Below are 24,766 nucleotides of genomic sequence, written 5' to 3' on the forward strand. Positions count from 1 at the left end.
CATTTATGCTATTTATATAATATTATGTGAAACTGTTTCTTTCACTATAGAATGCTATTCCAATGTAAAGTATTACAACATTTCTATAAGAGTATCTATTGTCCCACTTCAGTAGAGTCATGTGAGTAATAAGCAATTATATACATCTATGTTCATTTTCAGAGGTATTCATACTGTTTGCAAATAGCTCAAAGAGAATGCCTAGCATAGTAGAACAGTAGTGGAATGTGGCTCAAAACATTCCATAATTACTACTCACACTGATATGACCTACAGAATCACTGTTATGAAGTCTCTTACTGTTGCCATATAAGACATAATGTGATGGAGGACCCAGATTTAGAAGCTTTACGGAGTATTTAGCTCAGTTTCTCCATCCTTAAAAACACTTTTCAGGAATCCACATTTAAAAAGACCTTAAAAGGTTAACTAAAAATACAACCTTTTGTCTTACTATCATTATTACCATTACATATAAACATTTTTTTCTTCTCTACTGCACTATAACGTTGAGGGAAGGATGCACAACATTTGCATCCTTCATAATAAATAATACACACAGACACTTAATACTTACTGCAGAAAGGAAAAGAATAAAGATGCAAATGAGGCTTCTATGATCCTATTTATAGCCCAGAGATTTTAACAAGAGAATCAGACATTTGAAATATTCAGCAACTTTGAGAAATGTTATATTAGTCAAAAAGATATATAAATACATATATATATATATTTTTTTCAGTTAACTATTCAAAGTCCAAAGTTCCTATGGACTGAGTTTTTCTAAAGAGTCAGTGTTCCTAGCTAACTGAGGTCTCATACTTCAAGTGAAGGAGGAGCGGCTCTGTGTCTCTACACTGGACCACGGAGCTGGGTCCCTTCAATCTGCTGCCTCTTCCTCAAGGTCTGCCGCTCACGCCCACTGCCACTGCTGCTGACCTCCACAGCCCTCCCTTTTCCTGCCTCTTCCTCACCAACTTTTTCTGTTCTTCTCCACTGCCTCACGGGGATGGTCACATTCCCTCTGAGACGCTGCTGCTCCCACTGCGAATCAAGCCATCAGAGAATACAGAATATAACCTCTGAGTCGTCGGCTCTTCTTCTCTTCTGTGTCTGTCAGCTTCTGGGAGTTCAGGGCCTCATCAGTTTGCCATTAAAAAGGTTTCCTCCCCCATCACCAACTTGCCAACAACTTCCGGATTCCAGAGATCCTGGGTTTCTGGAAAGTTGGTCTCTTCAGAGCCAAAGAGAATATTGTATTACTGTAATGTTTTGATTTACTTTTTTCCACACAAACAAATATAAGTAACAGTTAACTCCGTCTAAGTTGAGGAAACAAGTTCTCCATAATTCTTATAAACATATCATACAAGCAGAGATTTTCATATAACTTTCTCCATTTATGTAAACAAGGCAGTAAACAAGCCAAAAAATATTTTAGCATTATTGTTTCCTCAAATAATTATCACCTCTCTTATCACTCTCTCTCCTCTACCCTTAAAAAAACATCATGATGGGAAAGGAGTCTCTTGAACAAATGATACTGAGAAAACTGGATATCCATGTGCAAAAGGATAAAACTGGATCCTTATCTTAAACCACATAGAAATAGTAACACAGAATGGATTAAAGAACTAAATGTAAGACCCAAAACAATAAAACTCCTAGAAGAAAACATAGGGAAAAAGCTGTATGACACTGGATTGGGCAATGATTTCTTGGATATGACACCAAAAACACAGGCAACAAAAGCAAAAATAGACAAATGGGACTACATCAAACTTAAAAACTTTTGTGCATCAAAGGATACAATCAACAAGGTAAAAGGTCAACCTACAAATGGGAAAAAAATCTGCAAATCATACATGTGATAAGGGGTTAATATTCAGAAATATATAAAGAACTACACCTCAACAACAACAAAAATCAACCCAATTAAAAGATGGGTAAAGGGCTTAGAATAGACATTTTTCCAAAGATGATACACAAATGGCCAACGAGCACTTGAAAAGATGCTCAATATCACTAATCATCAGGGAAATGTAAATCAAAACCAAAACGAGATACCAACTTACAGCCATTAGGATGGCTAATACAAAAAAAACAAATTAAGTCTTGATAGGGATGTGGAGAAGTTGGAACCCTTGTGTGTGTGTGGTGGGACTGTAAATGGTGCAATTGCTTTGGAAAACAGTATGACAGCTCCTCAAAAAATTAAAAATACAACTACCATATGATCCAGCAATCCTACTTCTGGGTATATATCCAAGAGAATTGGAAGCAGGGTCTCAAAGAGAGATTTGCACACCCATGTTCATAGCAGCACTATTCACAACAGCCAAGACGTAAAAGCAATCCAAACATCTATCAATGGAGGAATGGAAAACCAAAATGTGGTATATACACACAATGGAATACTATGCAGCCTTAAAAAGAATGGAAATTCTGAGACATGCTACAGCATGGATGAACTTTAAGGACGTTATGCTCAGTGAAATAGCCAATCATAAAAAGACAAATACTGTATGATTTCACTTATATGAGGTATCTAAAAGAGTGAAATTCATAGACATAGAAAGTGGAATGGTGGTTACCAGGGACTGGGGAGAGGGAGAAATGGAGAGTTGCTGTTTAATTTGGTATAGAGTTTCAGTTCTGTAAGATGAAAAAGTTCCGGAGATCTGTTTCACTGCAACGTAAATATACTTAACTCTACTGAACTATACAGTTAAAAATGGTGAAGAGAGTGAAGTTTATGGTATGTGTTTTTTACCACACACACAAAAAAAACAAACAAAAAACACTCCAGCACGATATATATGAAAGAGAATTTGAAAGGGTTTGAGTCTTACAGACCCAAGTCTGAATGCCAGTCAGCTCTGCCACTTACTGTGTGGCATTGGGCAAGTTACCTTTGAGAGTCAGTTTCCTCATCTATATAAATGACGGTATAAATAATATATATCTTTAAAAGTTGATTTGAAGATTAGATGAGAACTGCTGACACAGAAGACAGTCATAGTTAGAATCCTTAATTCCACCCCGAGGGATTGCATCAATGCATCAACATCATCAAAGCAGCTAAAACGAATTAAAGGCTTACTGAGTCTTGTACTGCTCTGGGTGATTTGCCAGGAATCCACATTTAATTTTCACAGGAAAGAAAGTAGGCAGGATTGTAATCCCCACTGTGCTGATGAGGAAAGTGAAGCAGAAAAGTGGCCTAACTTGCCCAGGCCCCAAAGCAAGTGATGGAGCCTGATAAACCCTGAAGCACTTCATTTTACTGCACACAGACATGAGACAGAGCTGGCGACGCAGAAAATAAAACAAACTGCATAAAAACAAAAGGGGGCATTAACTATAAAACAGACCATAAGGATGGTGTCCCAAAGGTCAATTAAATGACCAGATAAGATTAAGAAAAATAATTTTACTTTTACAAAGACTGATTTAAAAGGTCTTCTAATCTCACTGCCTATCTTTTAAACAAATTCATTCCCTCCCTAAGCATTCATTTTAAAATTCAGCTGTCTTTCAAGACAAAATTTTAACTCTACTTCATAATGCAGTTTCAATCAGTTTACTTCTTACTTTTTTCTCCAATTAACATAGAAAACAGCTGGTTAACACCCTTTATGATTACTAAATGACTAAATTATGTGCCAACCATATTTTATCAGAGACCTTTGTTCCTACCAAATTTTAAACCATTCATTTTAGTAACCTTGCCAGAAACTGTACCCCTTGGCTAAGCCCTAACATGACAACATCACTGTGGCCACTTTATATACATCCCACTTCAACCATCCCTGTAGAATGTAGATAGGGTATCCATGAGAGAAAAAAAGGGGGCTTTCGGCTTTTAACAGTACCCACAGTGAACAAAGCTGAGTTGAGAGAATGAAGAATTTCAGCAGTCCATTCAGTTATGGAGCAATTCTGAGTGTAGACAGAAATGGACTTGGAGAAAGCTCAGAGATCTCCTCTAGCACACATACTTCCTGACATGAACTACAAGCTTGTCTTAGCTGGAGCCGAGTTCTAGACCATCTCTCCCTGTAGCCCTGGGGTAGAAGGACTGTAATACTACATGCCCATTTTGGATGATGACCACAGACAGGCTCCTTCAGGCTACCCTAATTCACACCCTAATTTCTTTTACAGTATTGTTACCTCTCACATCTTTTAGACAACCCTCATTTCAGTTTCAGCTCTAACAAGACAACATAGCTGTAGCAACCTTACGTACATTCCACTTCAATGACCTTTATGGAACTTAATCGTATGCTCAATCTCCATATGTGCCAAGCCCTGAGCTCCAGGTTTACACGAGAAGAGGCTTAGCACGATGGTAAAAGCAGCTGAGAAGTAGGACTGAGAATTCACTGAGAAGGGAATTCTGCCAGCAGCCAGCCTTTGGACTTGAACTGCAACATGGGCTCTTCCTGGGTCTCCAGACTGCTGGCCCACCCTGCAGACTTCATAATTGTGTGAGTCAATTCCTTAAAACCAATCAAGCAATCTCTCTCTCTCTACACACACACACACACACACACACAGGTTCTGCTTCTGTGAAGAACTTTGACTAACATTTTTTTTTTATTAATTTACTATGAGATCTTGATGATGTTCTTTAACCTCTCTAAGCCTGTTTCCTCATCTGTAAAATGGCTAATAATAGTAGCTACTTCATAGGGTACTTAGGAAAATATGTGAAATGTGTTAAACTGAGATTTAAATAGGCTGAACAACTTGCAAAAGGTCTAAAGAACCCTAAATTTCATGTTCCCCACCACTACTCTGCTCTCTGCATCTAAACACAATGATTCCATACATCTAAGCTAGCAAATTGATTGTCAAAATTTCTTTCACCTGAATATTACAAAATGTGGAACTCTTCTATTCTGTCCAACTTTCCCATCCCCCTCAACTGATAAGTACCTCAGAGAATAAAATGTAAGGAAATCTTTCTTCAGAGAGACCCCACTGAAGAGTTAGGGGTGCACAGGCTGTTTCAAGCAAGTGACAAAGATGAGAGGAACGGCTGAGGGTGCCTCTATGACCTGATAGTGCACAAGTCTTCAGAGCGAATGAACGTTCAAACATTCACGCTGCCAGCACACTCACTTTGGACGTGAGCCACACTCTTCAATCTGCATTAGTTAAAAACAATGGAGTGAGAAATTCGACAGAAGGGGAGTGACAAATACCAACACGACTGACAGTGAGATGGGTACTTCCGTCTGCACTATGCAGTCAAATGACAAAGGCAGTTGACTGCTTTCTTTGAGCTACCAGGTTCATTAGGGAGGGCAGGGGATCCACCTTTCTGTTATTCTACTAGAACTAGAATCAGAACAATTAGCCTTGAGCCATGATGTTGGCAAAACCGAGGATCATTTTTCAGAGCACATGAAGACACCAAAGGCATCATTCTGGCCCCACTAAAAGTACATTTCAGACAGAAACATTGGTTATAGGGTTTTTTGGGGTTTTTTAATTTGACAAATATTGACTGAACGCACTAACAGGCACTATTCTAGATGTTGCAGATACATCAACCAACAAAACAGAAAAATTCTTGCCTTGCTGGTACTTAATTGTATGGAGAGACGGATGACAAAAATATTAAAATCCATCCATCCAAGCTCTGTGTGTGTATGTGTGTGTTTTAGAGAATAAGTGCCAGGAGGAAAGTAAGCAGGGAAAGGTGATCCAGAGTTTCAAGGAAAGGAAGGCTGCAATTTTTGATAGGGCAGCCGAGGAAAGCTCCCTAAGGAAGCCCTATTTGGGGAAGGATCCACAGAAGGTGAAGGAGTAGGCCCTATGGCCATCTGTGCACAGAGCATCTTGGATAGAGGAACAGCTGATAAAAGCTTCTGGGATGGGAGCCTGGCTGAGAAGTTTGAGAAACAGCAAGGGGGCAGATGTGGCCGAACTGGAATGAATGAGGGGAAGACCTGTAGGAGACGAGGCCAGAGAGCAGCAGGAGGCCAGATGCTGTCGGGCCTTTTAGGTCACTGTAAAGACTATGGCTTCTCCTCAGGGTAAAATGGAGACCCACTGGAGGCCTTTGAACACGGGTGACAGGATCTGACTTAGGTTTTAACAAGCCCATTTTGGTTGCTGTTTAAAAAAAGACTGGGGATGGGGGGAGCACAGAGGAAAACAAGGAGACAGTTAGGAGGCTAATGCAATAATCCAGATGACAGGTGATGGCAAGCTCATTATTCACTCACTCATTTACTCATTCAGCAAATATTCACAGGACACCCACTCTATGCCAGGCCCTCTGCTGGGCCCAGGAATGCAGAGTCGAACACCCCCACAGGAAGGCACGAGAGAGGGAGGAAATGAAGAGGCCGAAGGACTCTCCAAACCGTAAACTCCACGGTGGTGGGGAGGGGAGGTGGGCTCTACCTGTTCACTGCCAAATTCCCAACACATGGAACAGTCCCTGGTACCAATATCTGTAGAACAAATGATTGTCAAATAACGGTTTTCAAGGCTGCTTTAGTGTCAGACCACTTTATAACTGTCTGTTTGTTTAAATGTTGACCAATCACTGAAAATATTATTATAAAAGAACACACACACTGCTCACAAATGCATGAAGAAGACTCTCCAGATTCCACACCAACCATATCACAGAATATGTTCAATTTCACATAAGTTTCATTTGAGGGTAGACGGTAACAGGATGTTTTAAAAAGTCAAGAAAAAATTCTTTTAAATGTGAAGAATGTGATCCTTATTAAGAGATTAGATTTTTATCATGCCCTTTCATAAATGTGAAGTAGTTTCTAACGTAATACAAAACTAATACTGTGCTACAAATAAAGTAAAAGTTTTGGAAGTTAAGATAGTCAATTATAAGACCACACTTAGAAAGTTTTATTTTCTTTCTCCTATGGAACATAAGTAATTATAAATCATAGGCAATTAAAATCAACTCACATTTACAAAGTAAGAAATCACATGAAATTTTTTCAATTACATGTAATGTGAATTATTTGAGAATAATATACTTTACAAGTTATTTTCAAATGTTTTAACGCTGCTAAGGACATTTTAAAATTCTCAGGAACCAATTCCCACAATCTCTAGACCAGCATTCCTAACAACTGGAGAAGTCAAGGAGTGTTACAATGATCTATCTCGGGGCTTTCCGAAGAAGCCTTTCCACACAAGCTCTGACCGTAAGGGGATATAAACTATGCCATCCAGAAGGGCTCCCTGAAGAGATGTTAGCTCCCTGCTCAGTCGGTCCTGGCGGTGGGAATTGAACGCTGCATCAGGCCCCTTGGCAGTTTTTGCAGTGTTACTTTCCTCCCTTTAAATGTGTTCTTAAAACTTTTTCACAGTTGATGTAAAAGGAGCTAAGCCAATTTGACTAAGTCACATCTTAAAAAGGATGAGAAATACCAGCACAGCAAAAGCACTCTGAGTATTACAAAAATGCATACATGCTCTGGTGGGCTGACGGAACCGACCCTACAATCTCAAGGAAAGAAAGGGTAATCAACTTTAAATCTATGATTATCTTCCAGTATATTTCAGAGATATTGCAACAAGAATCCCACAGTGATGTTCTTCCCACTCCTGTAGCTGTAGCTATTAGGTATCTAATAGTCCAAGCTCTTTCTGTTTGCTAGAAAGTGTTTAAAAGGTTCTGGAAATAGTGGTGATGGTTGCACACATTGTTAATGTGAACTTAACGCCAGTGAATTGTACACTTAAAAATGGTTGAAATGGTAAATTTTATATTATGTATGTTCTACACCACAATAACTAAGGAAAAAACAAAAACAGTCAAAAATGAGAAACTAAGAAAAAAAGAGTCAGATTTTCAAAGCTTTTTCACCTCCACTATTTCTATCATTTTTTTCATTTTACAAATGAGGAAACTGAAGTCCAAACACCAAATCAGGGGCACAACATGGATCAGCACTCCAGCCAGCAGGCTCGACAGCCTCACACACTCTATAGCCTAGCGTAAGTACTGCTGAGTTTGCCTTCTCTTGGCTCAGCCTTCCCATTCTTCTTACTTTTCTTATGGCTTTCCTCTCCCAACACCAACCCTCATCAGAACAAGTTAAGGATCACCACAGGGTGAAAGCATTATTAATACGATAAGGAGAAAAACCCATAACCATCTGAAAAAGTAGATATTTTACAGGAGGATCAGCATGTACAACGCCTGTGCATCTGGCATCCATTCCCATGTCTGCATATATTAGGATGCTTTCAGCTGCAAGTAATAAAAAACACCCAAAGCCAAACTGGCATAAACCATGAGAAAACTTATCACACATAATTGGGAGATCCGAGGCAGGGAGATATCCAAGTGCAGGGTAAATCAGCAGCTCAACGCCAGAAGCAAGAATCCAAGTTCCTTCCATCTCTCTGCTCTGACAACTTCAGTGTCAGATTCATTTCAAGACGGATCCTCTCGTGGTTATAGGATGGCTGCCAGTGGAAATAAGAGGCCATCTTCATTATTCAAAGATTCATTCTAATTATTATTATGAAGAACATGCTTCATTATTTTTTCTCTCCTGCTAGATGTGACAGAAAATGCCTACACTAAACAAAGAATAAGTCTTTCCTGATGACTGGGCCAACCTAGGTCAAATGACTACAACCCCTGGACCATCCAACAGTCACAGAGGGAAAACCATGCTCTGATCAGCTTAGACAAAGGACAGATTCACATGGGTGTCTAGGGGTAAGGGGGTAATAACTGAAAAAAATCTGCATTTTGTTATTAAGAAAAGAGAGGGAAATGGATGCTGATAAGCAACCAACAATACCCACTATACCAGTGTTTCTCAGACTTTCATATTCCATGAATCCTCCTGAGGATCTCAGTAAAATGCAAATTCAGATTCAGTAGGTCCAGAGTAGGGCCCAAGATTCTGTATTTCCAATAGCTTGCAGGTAACGCTGATGTTGCTGGTGTCTCTCTATACGCAGGAGCTACTCAACAACAGTTTGTGTATTCCTTACCTAAAGAACTCACTTCCTCTGGTTACCAGAGTATCTGACAGCCTCCTGAAGGCACCACATCATGCATCTGGTCAGGCTGGCTGCCACCTGGGCTCTGGATTTTATAATCCAGCACACTCCTCTCAGCTGCAATGGCAGTGGATGTCAAGTACTGTAGTTGACGAATCATCCAGAAATTAAGGAAGCTTTGTACACAAAGCACTTGGCAAAATAATCCATGGTGATAAATAAACAATGCACTAGCTGTAATGGCAAGCCGTCACAAATAACTAGTATTTATCACCCCATCCGTATAATAGTTTCTGCCTCTAGAAAAAAGGGAAGATACATTTCTTCAGAGAAAGCTGTCCTCTCGCAACTCTAATCAAAGAACTCCATGCTAAAAACTGAAGGAAGGGGTGAGAGGTCACTGAGAATCAGGGTGTAGACTCCAGAGGCACAGAGTGGTGTCAGTCGGTCTGACTCATTCCCAAGATGACGAGGAGGGCAGTAAGCAGCAAGTGAACACACAGGAAACAGCAGCTCTGACAGTCTTTCCACGGGATCCCTGCCAGGAGCCGGCATTCTTCCCCTCCCCTTCCTCTCCTCTCCTCTCCTCAGTAACTGGGCACATAAAACCTGTAAAACGACTGGCAATTTCCTTGGTTTCAGAATAAACAGATCAAGGTTTTTGTCCCCCACTACTGAATGGATTACCCAGAAGCAGCTGAATGCCATAGGAAAGGCAGGGGATTTGAAATTCTAGGATCCAGGTCCTAATTTCAGCTCTGCCACTTTACTAACCAGCTATGTGACTAGACAACTATTTTCTAAGGCTCACTTTGCTCATTTGAAAAAAGAGGATGATGATAATCAAGCCTATCTCCAAAAACCGTGGGGATTAAACAAAACGGCATAGGAGAAAAGTCCTTTGTAAACCATGAAACACTACACAAATGTCTGTCACCATCATTCAAAGTTCTCCACAAGGAGAGTGAGGTTTCCCCATATTCCAAAGACCTCTATAATTCTGACAAAGTCTGTACATTCAGACTGAAAATGATTCGGCCCATGACTCCTCCATAGAGGATAAGTGTCCAGCAGAGTCCACAGCAGCATCTCTGGTGGTGCATGGCCAAGGCCAGGTCCCCAGAGATTCTGGGAAGGTTGCATTTGGTCTCCACTAGGCTGCAATTTGGAACTTCCTGTCCCTTAGCAGTTTATGACACTGATTAGGGTAGTTTACAAAGTGAGGGGTGCTTCTTTCTGAGAGACAGAATACCACAGCACTGCAACCTGGATGCAAATGTCATGACTTCTAATGAAAGCGGACTGGTTAGTTCTCTACAGTCTCTTTCAGCTCTGCCATTTTGGGATTCTGTGATCCTGAGCCTCGCCTCAGAGAAAGCTTAGCCCAGATTCCATTGCTATCAAAGCCTCTATTATCATGACTCCCATTTAATCCTGCCAAATATCAGCCACTGTCCTCAACTGGCTCTCTAAATTTATATAATAGTTAACATTGGCCATTTGCTTCAGTCGTAGAGTAATCATTTTTTTAAAGAACCAAAAGTTAAAAGTACTCTTTTAAATGGCAGGGAGCCCCAGAGGGATACTAATTCTCTCCCTCAGAAGGAATTTACCTGCTTAAGCCAGGTTGAATCTGGGCAGGGAGACAGGAAGTTCTGGACCTTACGAGTTGTGTCCAGGGGAGCGTGGAGGTTCACAGGAGAAAGCAGCAGCATATTCTCTCATGGGAGGATGAGGCTCACATGAATTACAGCTTTTCATCGTTTTCCCTTTAACAGCTTATCAGCACCGGCTGTGATTTCTGATGCTCTGGCACCTTCTTCAGGGCCCATGTGATTAAACTTGGTTTACTTTTCAGTTAGATATGGCCATGACATAGAGGTCTCAGATGAATAATTTTCCTCAATCTATCTTTATGCCTCACAAGCAGGAATTAATTTTTAAGGGAATGTATAGTGAAGTGTTCCTGAGATATGTACTGAAGAAACCTTTTTTGGTGTTTATAGTTAAGTTGCAAGATTACAAAGTAGTGAATTACATCACCATCATGTAACCCAGCACCTCCTGGAAACAGCAGCTTGGAAACATTTTTTAGTGTGAGGACCTATTTCTTAAAATACCATTTATTATATGATCTAGAACATCCTTACTACTCCCTTCCATTTTCCAGACTAATAAAGTATTCTCTACTTCACACTGATCACGACCTTCCCTGAAGTCCAGCTACATCTCTATTCAGTATCAGAGTGCAGAACTCTTCTTTCTTTCCTTTTGTCTGTCTCTCTCTCCTTTTTAACACTCTTCTATCAAAACAACTACATACTGGAAGTTCTTTAAAAGGAATCCATCTTAGCTGTCTTGGTGTACCTAATCAGGCACTGGGTGCCAGGACTAATGGGATCTGAATTACCTTTGTTTTTAAAAAGGGATGAACCACAAATTAGGTAAAGCCCTCATAACGGACATATATTGTTTTTCCCTGATCCATTTTCGCTTTTCTAGTACTAAAACCTCTGTTCTCCTTTGGTGAGACTGAATAAGGAAGCCCTGACTTCCACTGGCCCAAGGTGGGCACGGGCCCAAATTAGGCCAGGCAGACTCTCTACCCCAGATATGGGAATCTTGAACAAAATGACACAAGCATGAAAAAGCAGCTGGAAAAGATTCATCCCAAGAAAGACAATCTGAGGAGACTGTGACTAATATCCCTGTTCTTTCCAAGACCTAAATAATCTGTTTTCCTTTTATCTATTTCATAGCCTTTCAATAATTCCCTTTTCTGACTTAAGTTGGCCAGAATTGCTTTCTGTTGTTTGCAACCAAAAGATTCCAATGGACAGAGAGAGCAACTATAGAGAACTCTGAACTACTCCCTTCCCTGCACAGCATTAACATATAATTCAGCTTTGAAAAGTCCAATAGAGGCCTTTCAGCCAATATTTTACTTAAATGACCAATACAAGAGGAAAGATTTGATCCAGCAAATATACTCTAGGCCCTTGGGAAAACATAGAATGATTCCTTTAGTATATGGCCAAAAAAGGTGGCACTTTAGACATCAAAGGAATGGGAACTTTCAAAAAGGGATGCCACACAAATTGTATTACGGCAAAACTGGAAGGGTCTACAATGTCGCATCACACACTGCATACTGTTGACACTGCTGTAAACAAACAAGTCTTACCATAAGAGTTAATGTGCAAATTGAGCATGTTAAACACTCTAAAAACAGAATTATCTTCTTGAAATGTGCACAGGAAAAGGATCAGAAAAAGAAGGAAGCCACAGAAAAAGATACTTGGGTTCAACTGAAACTCCACCTGCTCCATCCAGAGAGGCATATTTCTTAAGAACCAATAACAAGAATAAGCTACCAGAAGCTAGAAATGCAGTGAACTGAGAATAGGATAAAAGTCTTGAAAAAGAAGAACAGGTTGGAAGACTCATACTTTCAAAATTCAAAATTACTACACAGCTATAGTAATCAAGGCAGTGTGGTGGTACTGGCATAAAGACAGACATGTGGATCAAGACAAGAATAACTAAATTAGCAAAAGGCAGGCTATGTGTACAGAGAATGGGAAAGGCTGGATGCCAGTGTTTCTGGTTCAGGAGAATATCAGGGTGATGAGTACTGAGTAATGAGTACTAGAAGGCCTATCCCATTCAACCTCTATAGAGTGTCTACCCTGTGTAAGAGGTTATGTTAGGGACTTACACGAAAAAGACAGTAGTGTCTCAAGTGGTTCAAAGCCTAGGACAACGGATGAATACAAACCAAGGAAAATACAATGTGATATCTACTCTACCAAGAGTGTGAATAAAGTATCACAGAGGTACAGAGAGAGGAACTATTAATTTTGTATTGGGGAGAAGGAACTTTGGGCATTATCACAGGCAGAGTTAAGTTTGGTGAAACAAAGACAAGTCCTGGTTATCTGGCCAGCTCTGGAGAATCACCAACAAATCTTTTGAGGAACTAATTTAGCAGAAGTGAAGTACAAGAAGTAAAGCACAGATAAGATTCAGCAAGAAGACAACAAACCAAGACTGGAGAGAGAGAATGGCAGAAGGGGAGTCATTCAAACAGAATAACCGAGAAGTCAAAGCAAGGGCTGATTGCAAGAAGACAAGAGTGACCAATAACATGAAATAAAAAAGTCAAGAACCAACATTTAATAAAGGTATAGACACCTGGTTAGAAACACGTCATTAATCATACTAGAGAAGGTCACCTTAACAGTGAAACAAAACTTCTGGGAGTGATGTGGAAAGAAAGAAGGTGAAAAATGGGGACCCCTCCTTCAAGGAAGCTGTCTAAATAGAAGGTAAAAAGTCAGACAGGAAGGATACCAGAGTTAAAGGAAGAACTAGCGGAAGTGGAAAGAAGTATGAAAACAAGCTCCCTCAGGAAGCTGGAAGGTAGAGTCCAGAGCAGAAGTGGAAGGCTCTTCAGAAAAGAGGATGACAGGGAAGATACAGAAGAGAAGACTGGTAGCCTATTGCCTAATTTTACCTTGCTGGAGAAAAACTTTCTCCTTTTCCCTATTCTCAACACAAAGAAATGACAACCATAGTTCTCAACACTGCCTCAACGACTTCCATGAAGCTGTGCTGGATTAGAACACAGATACCTGCTAAGAAGAAAGCACTAACTAGCCAGCAGAAGACCTTTTTCCTGGTTGCTTCTAACGGAATCAACAATACACTCCAATTTAACACAACAAAGTAACAGTGTGCTATATAAACAAGGCCAGTAACAAGATCTACAGTAATAATATGCAGATGTAATAATATGGCAGATTATTAAAACAATCTGCCAAACCATTTGGGGTTAAAGTAGTGACTTGCTAATGAGTTTAACCTTCTTATCTAGATAGCCAGGTTTCTCTATGATCTAGTTTTATACAGGGTTCAAATCTCCATACTTGATTTCTTAGCAAAAAAGGGAAATGCCAGGGAATAAGAAGAAACTGAAAAATAGCAATATTTTTAAACCAACAGGAAAAAACTTCTCAACAACTGACTAAATTAATGTTTATTTTCAATGAATGCATTCTTTTTAGCATCTAATTAAATTCAAGTCAGTTCTATCCAGAGCCCATAATTTCCCTACCCCAGATGCTAATATATTGTCAAATTACTCTTCTGTTTGGTTACAGTGAGAAATATTATAGGTTAAGAGTTTAAAGAAAAGATTAAAATGTGAATTTTTAAAAGCACTTTGTAGCCTCAATATAAGTCATTAGGGAGATGCAAATTAAAACCACAATGAAAGAGATAATTGTACACCTACATTCACAGCAGCATTATTCACAACAGCTAAACCATGGAAGCAATCTAAGTATCCTTCAACAGATGAATGGATAAGCAAAATGTGGCATACACATACAATAGAATATTCTTCAGCCTCCAAAAGGAAGGAAATTCTGACATATGCTGCAACACTGATGAACGCTGAGGATATTATGTTAAGAAAAATGAGCCCATCACAAAAAAACTAATATAGCATGATTCCACTTATATAAGGTACTTAGAGTAGTTCAGGTCATAGAGACAGAACGTAGCATGGTGATTGCCAGGAGCTGGGGAAAGAGGAGAATGGGGGAGTTATTGTTAGTGGGTATAGAGTTTCAGTTTCACAAGATAAAAAGAGTTCTGGAGATGGATGGTGGTGATGGTTGTGCAACAATGTGAATGTGTTTAACACCACTGAACTATACACTTACAAACAACTAAGATGGTCAATTTTATGTGTATTTTACCACAATAAAAAAATTGGAAAAAAAATTAAGGGCCGGCCCCGTGGCCAAGTGGTTAGGTTCGCACGCTGTGCTTCAGCGGCCCAGGGTTTTGCTGGTTCGAATCCTGGGTGTGGACATGGCATGGCTCATCAGGCCATGCTGAGGCGGCGTCCTACATGCCACAACTAGAAGGACCCACAATTAAGAAATACACAGTAGAAAGTACTAGAGGGCTTTGGGAGAAAAAAGGAAAAGAATAAAAAATCTTAAAAAAAAAAAGGGAAAAAATTAAAACCACAGTGAGATATCACTTCACACCTGCTATGATGGCTATAATCAAAATGACAATAAACACTAAGTGTTGGTGAGGCTGTAGAACAAGTGGGACCCTCATACAATGCTGCTAGAAACAGCCACTTTGGCAGTTTCTTATACAAAATCTTACCATGTGATCCAACAATTACATTCCTAGGACTCTACCTAGGAGAAATGAAAAATCTGTCCACACAAAGATATGTACACAAATGTTAGCAGCATTATTCATAATAAACTGGAAACAATTCAAAAGTCAATCAAATGGTGGATGGATACACAAAATGTGGTCTATCCATACAATGGAATATTACTCAACAAAATAAACAAAGGAACTACTGATAAGTGCTACAACGTGGAAGAACCTTGTGAAATAATAAGAATGTATATATTGATTTCTGCCCCTGATTCCTGACACAGAGCTCCTAAAATCTTGTAATTTCATAAGTGATAAGAGCACTAGGAGCATCTTTTGTTCTAATGAGGTGACTCTGGGTGGCTCCTGGATGGGGGGGCTGGTCACCAGAAAGTCAAAGCTATGATTTAGAAGCCTTAAATTTTCAGTCTCACAACCCCAATTCCCCTGAGAGGAGAGGGGCAGGAAATGAAGCTATTGATCAATCAGGCCTATGTGATTAAGCCTACAGAAAAATCCCCAAAGCTTCCAGATTGGTGAATACATCCACGTGCTAGAGTGACACACCCCAGCTCCACAGGGACAGTTTCCATATCCCGATCAACTCACAATACTAATTTTTCTATATTTTCAGACTGCAAATACACTTAATACATATATATTAAAATATATATATATTTCAGACTGCAAATGATTTTCCCAGTCTGTTTTTATTTTTAATTTACCTAAGTTTAATTTATTCTTATCCAATGTATCTTTCTTTTTGTAATTTGTTCCTAAAACTTTTGCTTGAGGAAGACTAACCCTGAGCTAACATCTGTGCCAGTCTTCCTCTATTTTGTATGTGGGTTGCTGCCCCAGCATGGCTGATGAGTGGTGTTAGGTCCACACCCAGGATCCTAAACCTTGAACCTGGGCTGCCACAACAAAACCCCCTTGAACCCAACCACTACACAGGGCCGGCCCCTAAAACTTAGACATTTAAAAAGTACTTCTCATTCTAGAAGTTTGATAAACATTTGTTTCTATTTTATTTTAGTGTTTATGTGGCTTGATTTTATAAGTAACAATTAAATACTATCCATCTGGAATTTCTTCTGATGTAACATAAAGCCATAAACTGTTTTTTTTTTTTTCCTAACTGGTAACAAATTATCTCATAATTTGTGGGACATTAATGGGATAATTTGCCTCTTCCCCATTGCAGAACCTTCTTTGTCACAGAGCTCACACTATGAACTCCAACTCTGGCCACTGACCAATCTGATCTCACCCCAGAGGTACAGTGCTGACTGCACCTGCGATACGTTCAAACAGCTAATATGGCTACTGTCTTCTCCCCTCACCACCATTCCTCCCTCCTATAACTAGCTTTTGTTATTTTATTATTCCTCCAAAGAAACCGCAGGATAATTCTGCAGGTTTTACCAGAAGACTTCCACGTGGAATTTTGATTAATAGCATTGAAGCTTTATATTTATATGGAAAACCGAAGAAGTTTACAAGAAAAAAATGTCAATGTTGATCTGAAAGATTTAACCCATTCATCTGGTAGCTTCACTGATCCAGAATATAGCATCTTCCCATGCAAATAACTGTCCTGCATTAATTCCTAAGAAAGAAAAGAAATACTGTGCTTACACAGTATTACTGCAATTATGTATAGCTGAAATAATCCTTAAAGTCTAATTTAATGCCGACTGAAAGGTATCTTCATTAGCATTAACTCACATTATTTTATGGCAATATTTAGAGATACACTTCATTAAGCCAAAAAAAAAAAAACCATATATAACAAGTAAAATAGACTGCATCATTACTTACTCATTTAATAAGTATTTACTCAGTGCCTATTCTGTGCTATGCATTGTTATACGAGAGTGGGATACAAAGGCATCCCAAAAATATAAGTAGCTCTTTGTAGGACAACGCCACATTCTTAGAACTTAAGCCCTTTACCAAAATTTATATAAAAAACCCAAGCTCATATTTTGACTTTCATCCCGTCTGTTTAGCTAATCTCTAGCAATGGATCCTCTTGGAAAGCATGACTAACCCTGACTGACCAAAAGAAAACTTCATTTCTAAAAAGTTCCCAAGCCTTGTACACTTGGCATTCCCATCACCTTCTTAATCCACTCTTGTTTGCTGCCGCCTTCACATTCCGGAACCTAACACCACAACTTCCTTCACAGAAAGCATTCTAAATGATCAAATATATTATTAGAAAGAGATGTGACTGTTTTTTATTTTAAAAATCAAAAGGGCTCAAGTTCAGAAAACTCTTAAGTTTGGTCTCACGGTCCCAAAATGACCCTTGTGGGAAAAAACAGACCTCTGAAATTTTGAGGAATCACTAGAACTTTTTTTGCCTTTTATCAAACTCAATAGAGGGCTATGCATTAAAATTAAACATCACTTTCTACACTTCACCAATGCCCTTTGTGCTTATCAGCAACACTCCCAAAGGGAAAGCACCTGCCAAGTGCTGGGAGACCCAGCTCTAAAACAGAGTAGGAAAACTAAAGGAGCTTTCACACAACTGCATAATAGACAAGTGATTAAAACATTCTATTACAGGGCATAAAGGAACTGCCTTAAATAGACATCTGCAGATGTTTCATGCTTTGTACAGATCTGGCAAATGCCCAAAAGACAAAAAGAAAGCTCTCATTTCCTGATGTGGGTTACCCAGCATTAAAAAAAGCACTTAAGTCCAGAAACACCACTACCTTATGTCAGACATCAGCCTTGCACCCACTTCAAAGTTGTATCTTTGTAATTGCGGCGCATCTTATAAAACAGAAAACCTAATGTTCTACACATATATCTTTAAAACATTTTTAGACACATTTTTTAATTATCATTACCCTCAGTCATGTAAACATCTTCAATCACCTGAAATGGGCTAAGTGCTAACAGAATTTTCCAGATGTTACAGAGCTCATCATAAAGCTGTTACTTACATTTTTAAAAAGAGAAAACTATGGGGCCGGCCCGGTGGCGCAGCATTTAAGTGCCGCTTCGGCAGCCCGGGGTTCGCCAGTTCGGATCCTGGGTGCGGACATGGCACCGCTTGGCATGCCATGCTGTGGTAGGCATCCCACACATAGAAGAAGATGGGCATGGATGTTAGCTCAGGGCCAGTCTTCCTCAGCAAAAAGAGGATTGGCAACAGATGTTAGCTCAGGGCTAATCTTCCTCCAAAAAAAAAAAAAACAAAACAAACAAGAGAAAACTAGTCTCTAGCCATGTACAAAGGTTTCACGGCTATTACAAAAAAATCACTACCCACACTCTTAAGACAAAAGACTGCTCTTTTTTTGGTGGATAAATTACTCCATCTCAAGATTCTAATGAAGACTACTCTATATTCCTTAAAATATGCTTCACTGGGACAAAATCTACATTGTATTCCAGAGAAAGAACTACCCTAACACAGTCCATTAAAACCCAAGGATATCGGTGTATTCTAATGTGGGCAATGACTTTAAACTACGATAGTTTGGACATCATTTTCCCCACACATTCTCTGAATGAGAAAATTTGAAACTAGTGAATGAATATTTGTTTTGTTCTAAAATTTCCCATTAGAATAATAGACAGAGGCATTCAACTTAAGCCTGAGGAAGCAGGCTAAATTTTAACCCATATTCATATGGTTTACCTTCTAGGACATCCAAAAAATAAATCTAAGCTGGAGAGAAGGCATAAGTCAAAATGTCAAAAGTCCCTTCTGGCTAATTACGGACTTAGCAGGGGTCATTTTCATCTGACTGTTTCTGCCTCTGTCTCCATGAGCCCAGGACTGAGAGAACTGCTCCCCAAGAGGGCGTCCAACCACTTGGAGCCAGCAGTCGTCAAGCTGACCTGTGCTGCAGATTCTCACCTCTGAAGATTCTCACCGTCGTGTTCTAAGATTTGGAAAAGGCAGACATCCTCAATCTTGTCAAATTCCACCTCTTCTACACCGTCCTTCGGTGATGAAGTACAGAACACCGGCAGTTCCCAAAGAAGTCCCGCCTGGTCTTCCACCACCCTAGAATAGGACGTGGCCTACTTCCCAGCAATTAAAGTGCAACTACACTATCAGTAAGTGTGGAAGTGCAACGGTCGTGTGGTGAAGTCAAAGTCTAACTGCTACTCTGTAATCCAAAGGGTGAGGAAAACACTTTACTCAAAATTTATATTAAATTTAACTTCAAAACACAACTCCACCTAATGAAGTCCATGATTCTTTCTTCTTCTTCTGTAATGAAATCAGAACTCTGACTCAGCCGTTTGATTTCCTCAGTCACACAGACACAATTACACTCAGGGAAGCCACTACTGACAAGGAGAAAGTTATAATTCGAACACCAGTATCATTAAAGAAGTTTTGTTTTTCATGAAAAAAGGAGACACCATTAACACCTAAATGATTTGCAGGTGCTTTTTAAAAGTCTCCATAAGCAACTTACTTTGCCCTTTAGAGATCACAGTGGTCCCCCCTTATCCACAGGGGATCCATTCCAAGACCCCCAGTGGACGCCTGGAACCAAGAATAGTACCAAACTCTAAATATCTATTATGATTTTTTTCCTATTCATAAATACCTATGATAAAGTTTAGTTTATAAATTAGGTACAGTAAGAGATTGACAATAATAACAAAATACAATTATATACTGTAGTAAAAGTTATATGACATGGTTTCTCTCTCTCTAAATATCTTACTGGACTGTACTCATCCTTCTTCCTGTGACGATGTGAGATGATACATGCCCACATGATGAGATGAAGTGAGGCAAATGACACAGGCATTGTGACGTAGCATTATTTTCACACTGCAGTTGACCATAGGTAACCGAAACCATGTAAAGTGAAACTGCCAATTAAGGGGAGACTCTTGTATTTTCTTTCATTGACATTCCAAACTCTACATGATATTTAATGTGGAACTATTTATACTACTGCCTTAAAAAAGGGGTCATCCAAATTGGAGATAGGTTTGCTAAGTAATGGATAGCTAGGCTCTGCTAGTTCAGCTATAAATGACACAAACATTAACTATATCCTTCCATGGCATGGCCATCGGCCAGTGCACAGGGATCAGTAGATGTGAGCAGGAAGCCACTCCACTGGGCTTCCAGGAAGTAGCAGATGCCACCCTAAGCAGAGGGGCTCATAATACAAGAGCAGTGCCCACTGAAAGAGTAGGGAGGCAGCATGAGAGTGAGGGGAAAAAACACAGGTCCAAGTCAGACAATGTGGGATCTCAACTCTAATTGAAGTACTTGTAAAACTAAAGCATACAAAAGTGAAGTATTACGTAGGTACCACAATGTACTTTTCTAAGCACAGATCTCATGTCCAGTATTATACGAAAGTGATACGTCATAAGAGAACATTCATATGATTGAGTAGGTGACTGAACAGTATTATAACATTTGTAACTTGTAAGTTGTACCAAACGATTACCAAATAATCAATGAGGAGGAAGCATCTCTTTTTAGAAGTATTGCAGCTAAAACACGAAATATCTTAAACAACAAAATTAGAATATCATCATTTTGCAACCCCCTCATGAATCAATAATCTATATTGCACATTTGCAAAATATGGCCCACAGGCCAAACCAGCCTGTTGCCTGTTTTCTTATAGCCTGTGAGCTAAAAGAGTTCTTACATTTTCATCACATGTATTAAGGAATTCTTCATTTCTCCATTTTTAATAACAGCAAACATATATGATAACAGCAAATACACAGAGTGCTTGACGTGCTGGGCACTGTTCTACATGTTTTACACATAGTAGCTAGTTTAACTCCACGACAACCATATGAGACGAGTACCATTACCTTCATTTTACACACGAGGCAGGGAGAAGTCAGGCACTACCAACAGCTAAGAAGCTGGCATTTGAGCATAGGCAGTTTGCTCCAGTCAGTGCTTTTAATCTCTACATGTGCTATTTCCCATTTGTAGTCATGAATCAGCAAAGACCAGTGAAAATATATGGCTCCTTTCATTCCAGTAAGGTGGACCTGGTGAAGGTACACTAACTCCAATGGGCCAGGCACCCAGATGGAGAAACCATCATCCTTGGAGTCAAGTTACCCGAATTCCAGCTCTAGCATCTCCCTATCAGCTGTGCACCCTGAGAACATCTTCTAAATTTCCAAATCTCCAATTCTTGATGTGAAAATAAAAATGTTCATATTTACTCTAACTCATTTACTTACCGAGCACCAAATATGTGCCATGCATTGTTGACAGATCTTGGAACACAAAGGTGAATGGAGTAAAATCATTTCCCTGGAGGAAATCAGAGTCTAAAGTGCAGACATGAGAAAATAAGCCTTACATCCTATGGGACGGGTTTCACAGCACAGGAGTTACTGTATATTAGGGGAGTGGAGAGAAAGGAATGTGGAACACTTCTCAGGGTGAGGAAGCAGGGAAGATAACATCAGGGAAAACATCAGAGAAAAGATGGTTCTTGAAAAATTAGGAAGACCCCACAGGGCCCAAAACATTGGGGAAACAGGATATGTAAAAAACATGAAGAAACAAAAAGATATGTCCTAACTTCAAACAGCTCTAAAAGTGTAGAATACACATCTTTTGGGCAGTTGGGGTTAGGAGGCAGATGAATCATAAATGGAGATGGAAAGATAGGGACTGGAGGACAAGACAAAACACTTTATAAATTCCAAAGCACTGCACCAAGAGAGGGTATTTAAGACAATCATTACTAAGGACCCAAGTCATTACTGACAATTCAACGTTCCCTCAGTTGATGCAATACCAGCACGTGCACCGTTATGCACAATCCTGGAAGGTGAGAGCCTTTTCAACATGTCAGATGCTCTGAAAAGATTATTCCTGAGCTCTGCTCCAGAAACACTTGAGAAGGAATTATATAACTTCCTCACCCCCTTCCATCCAACATTTCAAATTTCAAACATTCTAGTTCTCAATTAGATGCTTTGCATCTGGAAAAGTCAGCCTGTGTTTCTGACCGAAGCTTAGAGAAATCCAAGAGATTTAAAGCCTTACTGAAAAAAGACTTTTCGGCCATTCCTTTCTGGAGATGTGAGGGTCCAACACAACGCGTGTGGATTACTCAGATAATGGCTTCAATTTTCTATTTCATTCTGCTTTTGGTAAATGAGGCAGGAAATGAACAGCACAATAATTTAATTCAAGTGTCCTAATAACACATTTATTCTCCCTACCCTAATTCATTCTCCATTTTTACTCTCGGAGAATTTCAGTGAAAATTAAGAATATGCATTGTCTGGGAAAATCACATTGGTACAATAAGTCTATAAAATTGTCAATGGGGCACAGGTAGGAAGAAGACAGTTGTTGATCTTTTAGGCAAAATGCATTTTTTTAAAATTAAATGTTTTGAGATCATTGTAGATTCACATGCATTTCTAAGAAATAATACACAGAGATCCTTTGTACACTTTACCCAGTTTCTTCCATGGTAACATCTTACGAAACTATAGTATGAGATCACAATCACGATATCGACATTGGTACAGTGAAGATACAGAACATTCTATCACCACAAGGATCGCTCATGGTGCCCACACCCTACTTCCCACTTGCCCCTGCCCCTGCCCCAACACTTAGCACCCCTTCTTAACCCCTGGCAACCACTAACGTTTTCCATCTCTATAATTCTGCCATTTAGAGAGTGTTATATAAATTGAACTACACAGTATGTGACCTTTTGAGATTGGCTTTTTCATTTTTTTCACTCAGTATAACGCCCTTGAGATCCACCCAAGTTGTTGCAAACACCAATAGTTCATTCCTTTTATTGCTGAATAGTATTCCATGATATGAAGGTACTATACTTTAACCATTTACCCGCTAAAGGACATCTGGGCTGTTTCTAGTATTCGGGTATTAAGAAATAAAGCTGCTTTTTGAATGTTAAAGCAGTCTTGCATAACTGGGATAAATTTCGCTTGGTCATGATGTATCATTCTTTTTATACTTTTTTGGATTTGATTTGCTTACATTTTGTTGAGGATTTTTGCATCTATGTTCATGAGAAACACTGGTCCATAGTTTCCTTTTCTTGTAATGTCTTTGTCTGGTTTTGGTGCTAGGATAACGCTAGCCTCACAGAATGAGTTAGGAGGTATTCTCTCTGCTTCTACCCTCTGAAAGAGATTGTAGAGAATTGGTATAATTTATTCCTAAAATGTTTGGTAGAATTCACCAGTGAACCCATATGGACCTGGTGCTGTTTTGGAAGGTTATTAATTTTGATTCATTTTCTTTAATACATACAGGGCTATTCAGATCATCTATTTCCTCTTATGTGAGTTTGGCAGATCGCATCTTTCAAGGAATTGGTCCACTTCATCTAGGTTATCAAATTTATGGGCACAGAGTTGTTCATAGTATTCCTTTATTATCCTTTTAATTTCCATGGGATCTGTGGTGATGTCCTCTCTTTCATTTCTCATATTAGTAATTTGTGTCTTCTCTCTTTCTTTCTTAGTTAGCCTGACTACAGGCTTAGCAACATTATTGATCTTTTCCAAGAACCAGCTTTCAGTTTCACTGATTTTTCTCTACTGATTTCCTGTTTTCAATTTCATTGATCTCTGCTCTAATTCTTGTTTCTTTTCTTTTGCTTACTTGGACTTAATTTGCTCTTCTTTTTCTAGTTTCCTAAGGTGGAAACAGATTACTGATTTTAGATTTTTTGGTTGTACATTATTTCTTGACTGTTACCACAGAAGTGCTCCCCTTCAACCCTTGTGTCCACCCCCTACCCCCTTCCCCTGGTAACCAGTGAACTGTTTTCTTTGTCTATGTATTTGTTTATATGCCACATATGAGTGAAAACATCTGGTGTTTGTCTTTCTCAGACTGGCTTATTTCGCTTTGCATAATTCCCTCTAGGTCCTTCCATGTTATTGCAAATGGGATGAATTTGTCTTTTTCTGGCTGAGTAGTATTCCAGTGTGTGTGTGTGTGTGTGTGTGTGTGTGTGTGTGTGTGTGTATACACACACACACACACACCACATCTTCTTTATCCAATCATCAGTCGATGGGCACTTGGGTTGCTTCCATGTCTCAGCTATTGTGAATAGTGCTACAATGAACAGAGGGTTGCACATGTTACTTTGGATTGTTGATGTCAAACGGTTTGGGTAGATACCCAGTAGTGGGATAGCTGGGTCATATGGTAGTTCTATTTTTAGGTTTTTGAGGAATCTCCATACCATTTTGTATAGTGGCTGCACCAGTGTGCATTCCCACCAGCAGTGTATGAAGGTTCCCTTCTCACCACACCCTCTCCAACATTTGTTATTTTTAGTCTTAATGATTACAGCCATTTTAACAGACATAAGGTGGTATCTTAGTGTAGTCTTGATTTGCATTTCCCTGATGATTAGTGATGCTGAACATCTTTTCATGTGTTTATTGGCCATCTGTATAACTTCTTTGGAAAAATGTCTGTTCATTTGATCAGGTTGCTTGTTTTTTTTATTGTTCAGTTGTGAGTTCCTTATATATTATGGAGATTAACCCCTTG

The 24,766-nt window shown here is 39.3% G+C and overlaps 1 protein-coding gene across 6 annotated transcripts in view; it reads right to left on the reverse strand.

Moving 5' to 3' along the window:
- The window catches only part of LIMS1 (LIM zinc finger domain containing 1), a 158,556-nt gene that overhangs the window by 118,138 nt on the left and 15,652 nt on the right, over positions 1 to 24,766 (reverse strand). For 2 of the 6 annotated variants that reach the window (XM_070235021.1, XM_070235020.1), the window contains exon 2: positions 975 to 1,234. The exons of 3 other annotated variants lie outside the window; for them this stretch is intronic. The gene's annotated coding sequence lies outside the window, so the exon portion shown is untranslated. Of the gene's footprint in view, positions 1 to 974; positions 1,358 to 24,766 lie in introns of those variants that run through there. One more of the 6 variants, XM_070235018.1, reaches the window with a different exon arrangement.

The sequence above is a fragment of the Equus caballus genome, chromosome 15, assembly GCF_041296265.1.
Source record: "Equus caballus isolate H_3958 breed thoroughbred chromosome 15, TB-T2T, whole genome shotgun sequence".
In the NCBI taxonomy this organism is placed as follows: domain Eukaryota; kingdom Metazoa; phylum Chordata; class Mammalia; order Perissodactyla; family Equidae; genus Equus; species Equus caballus.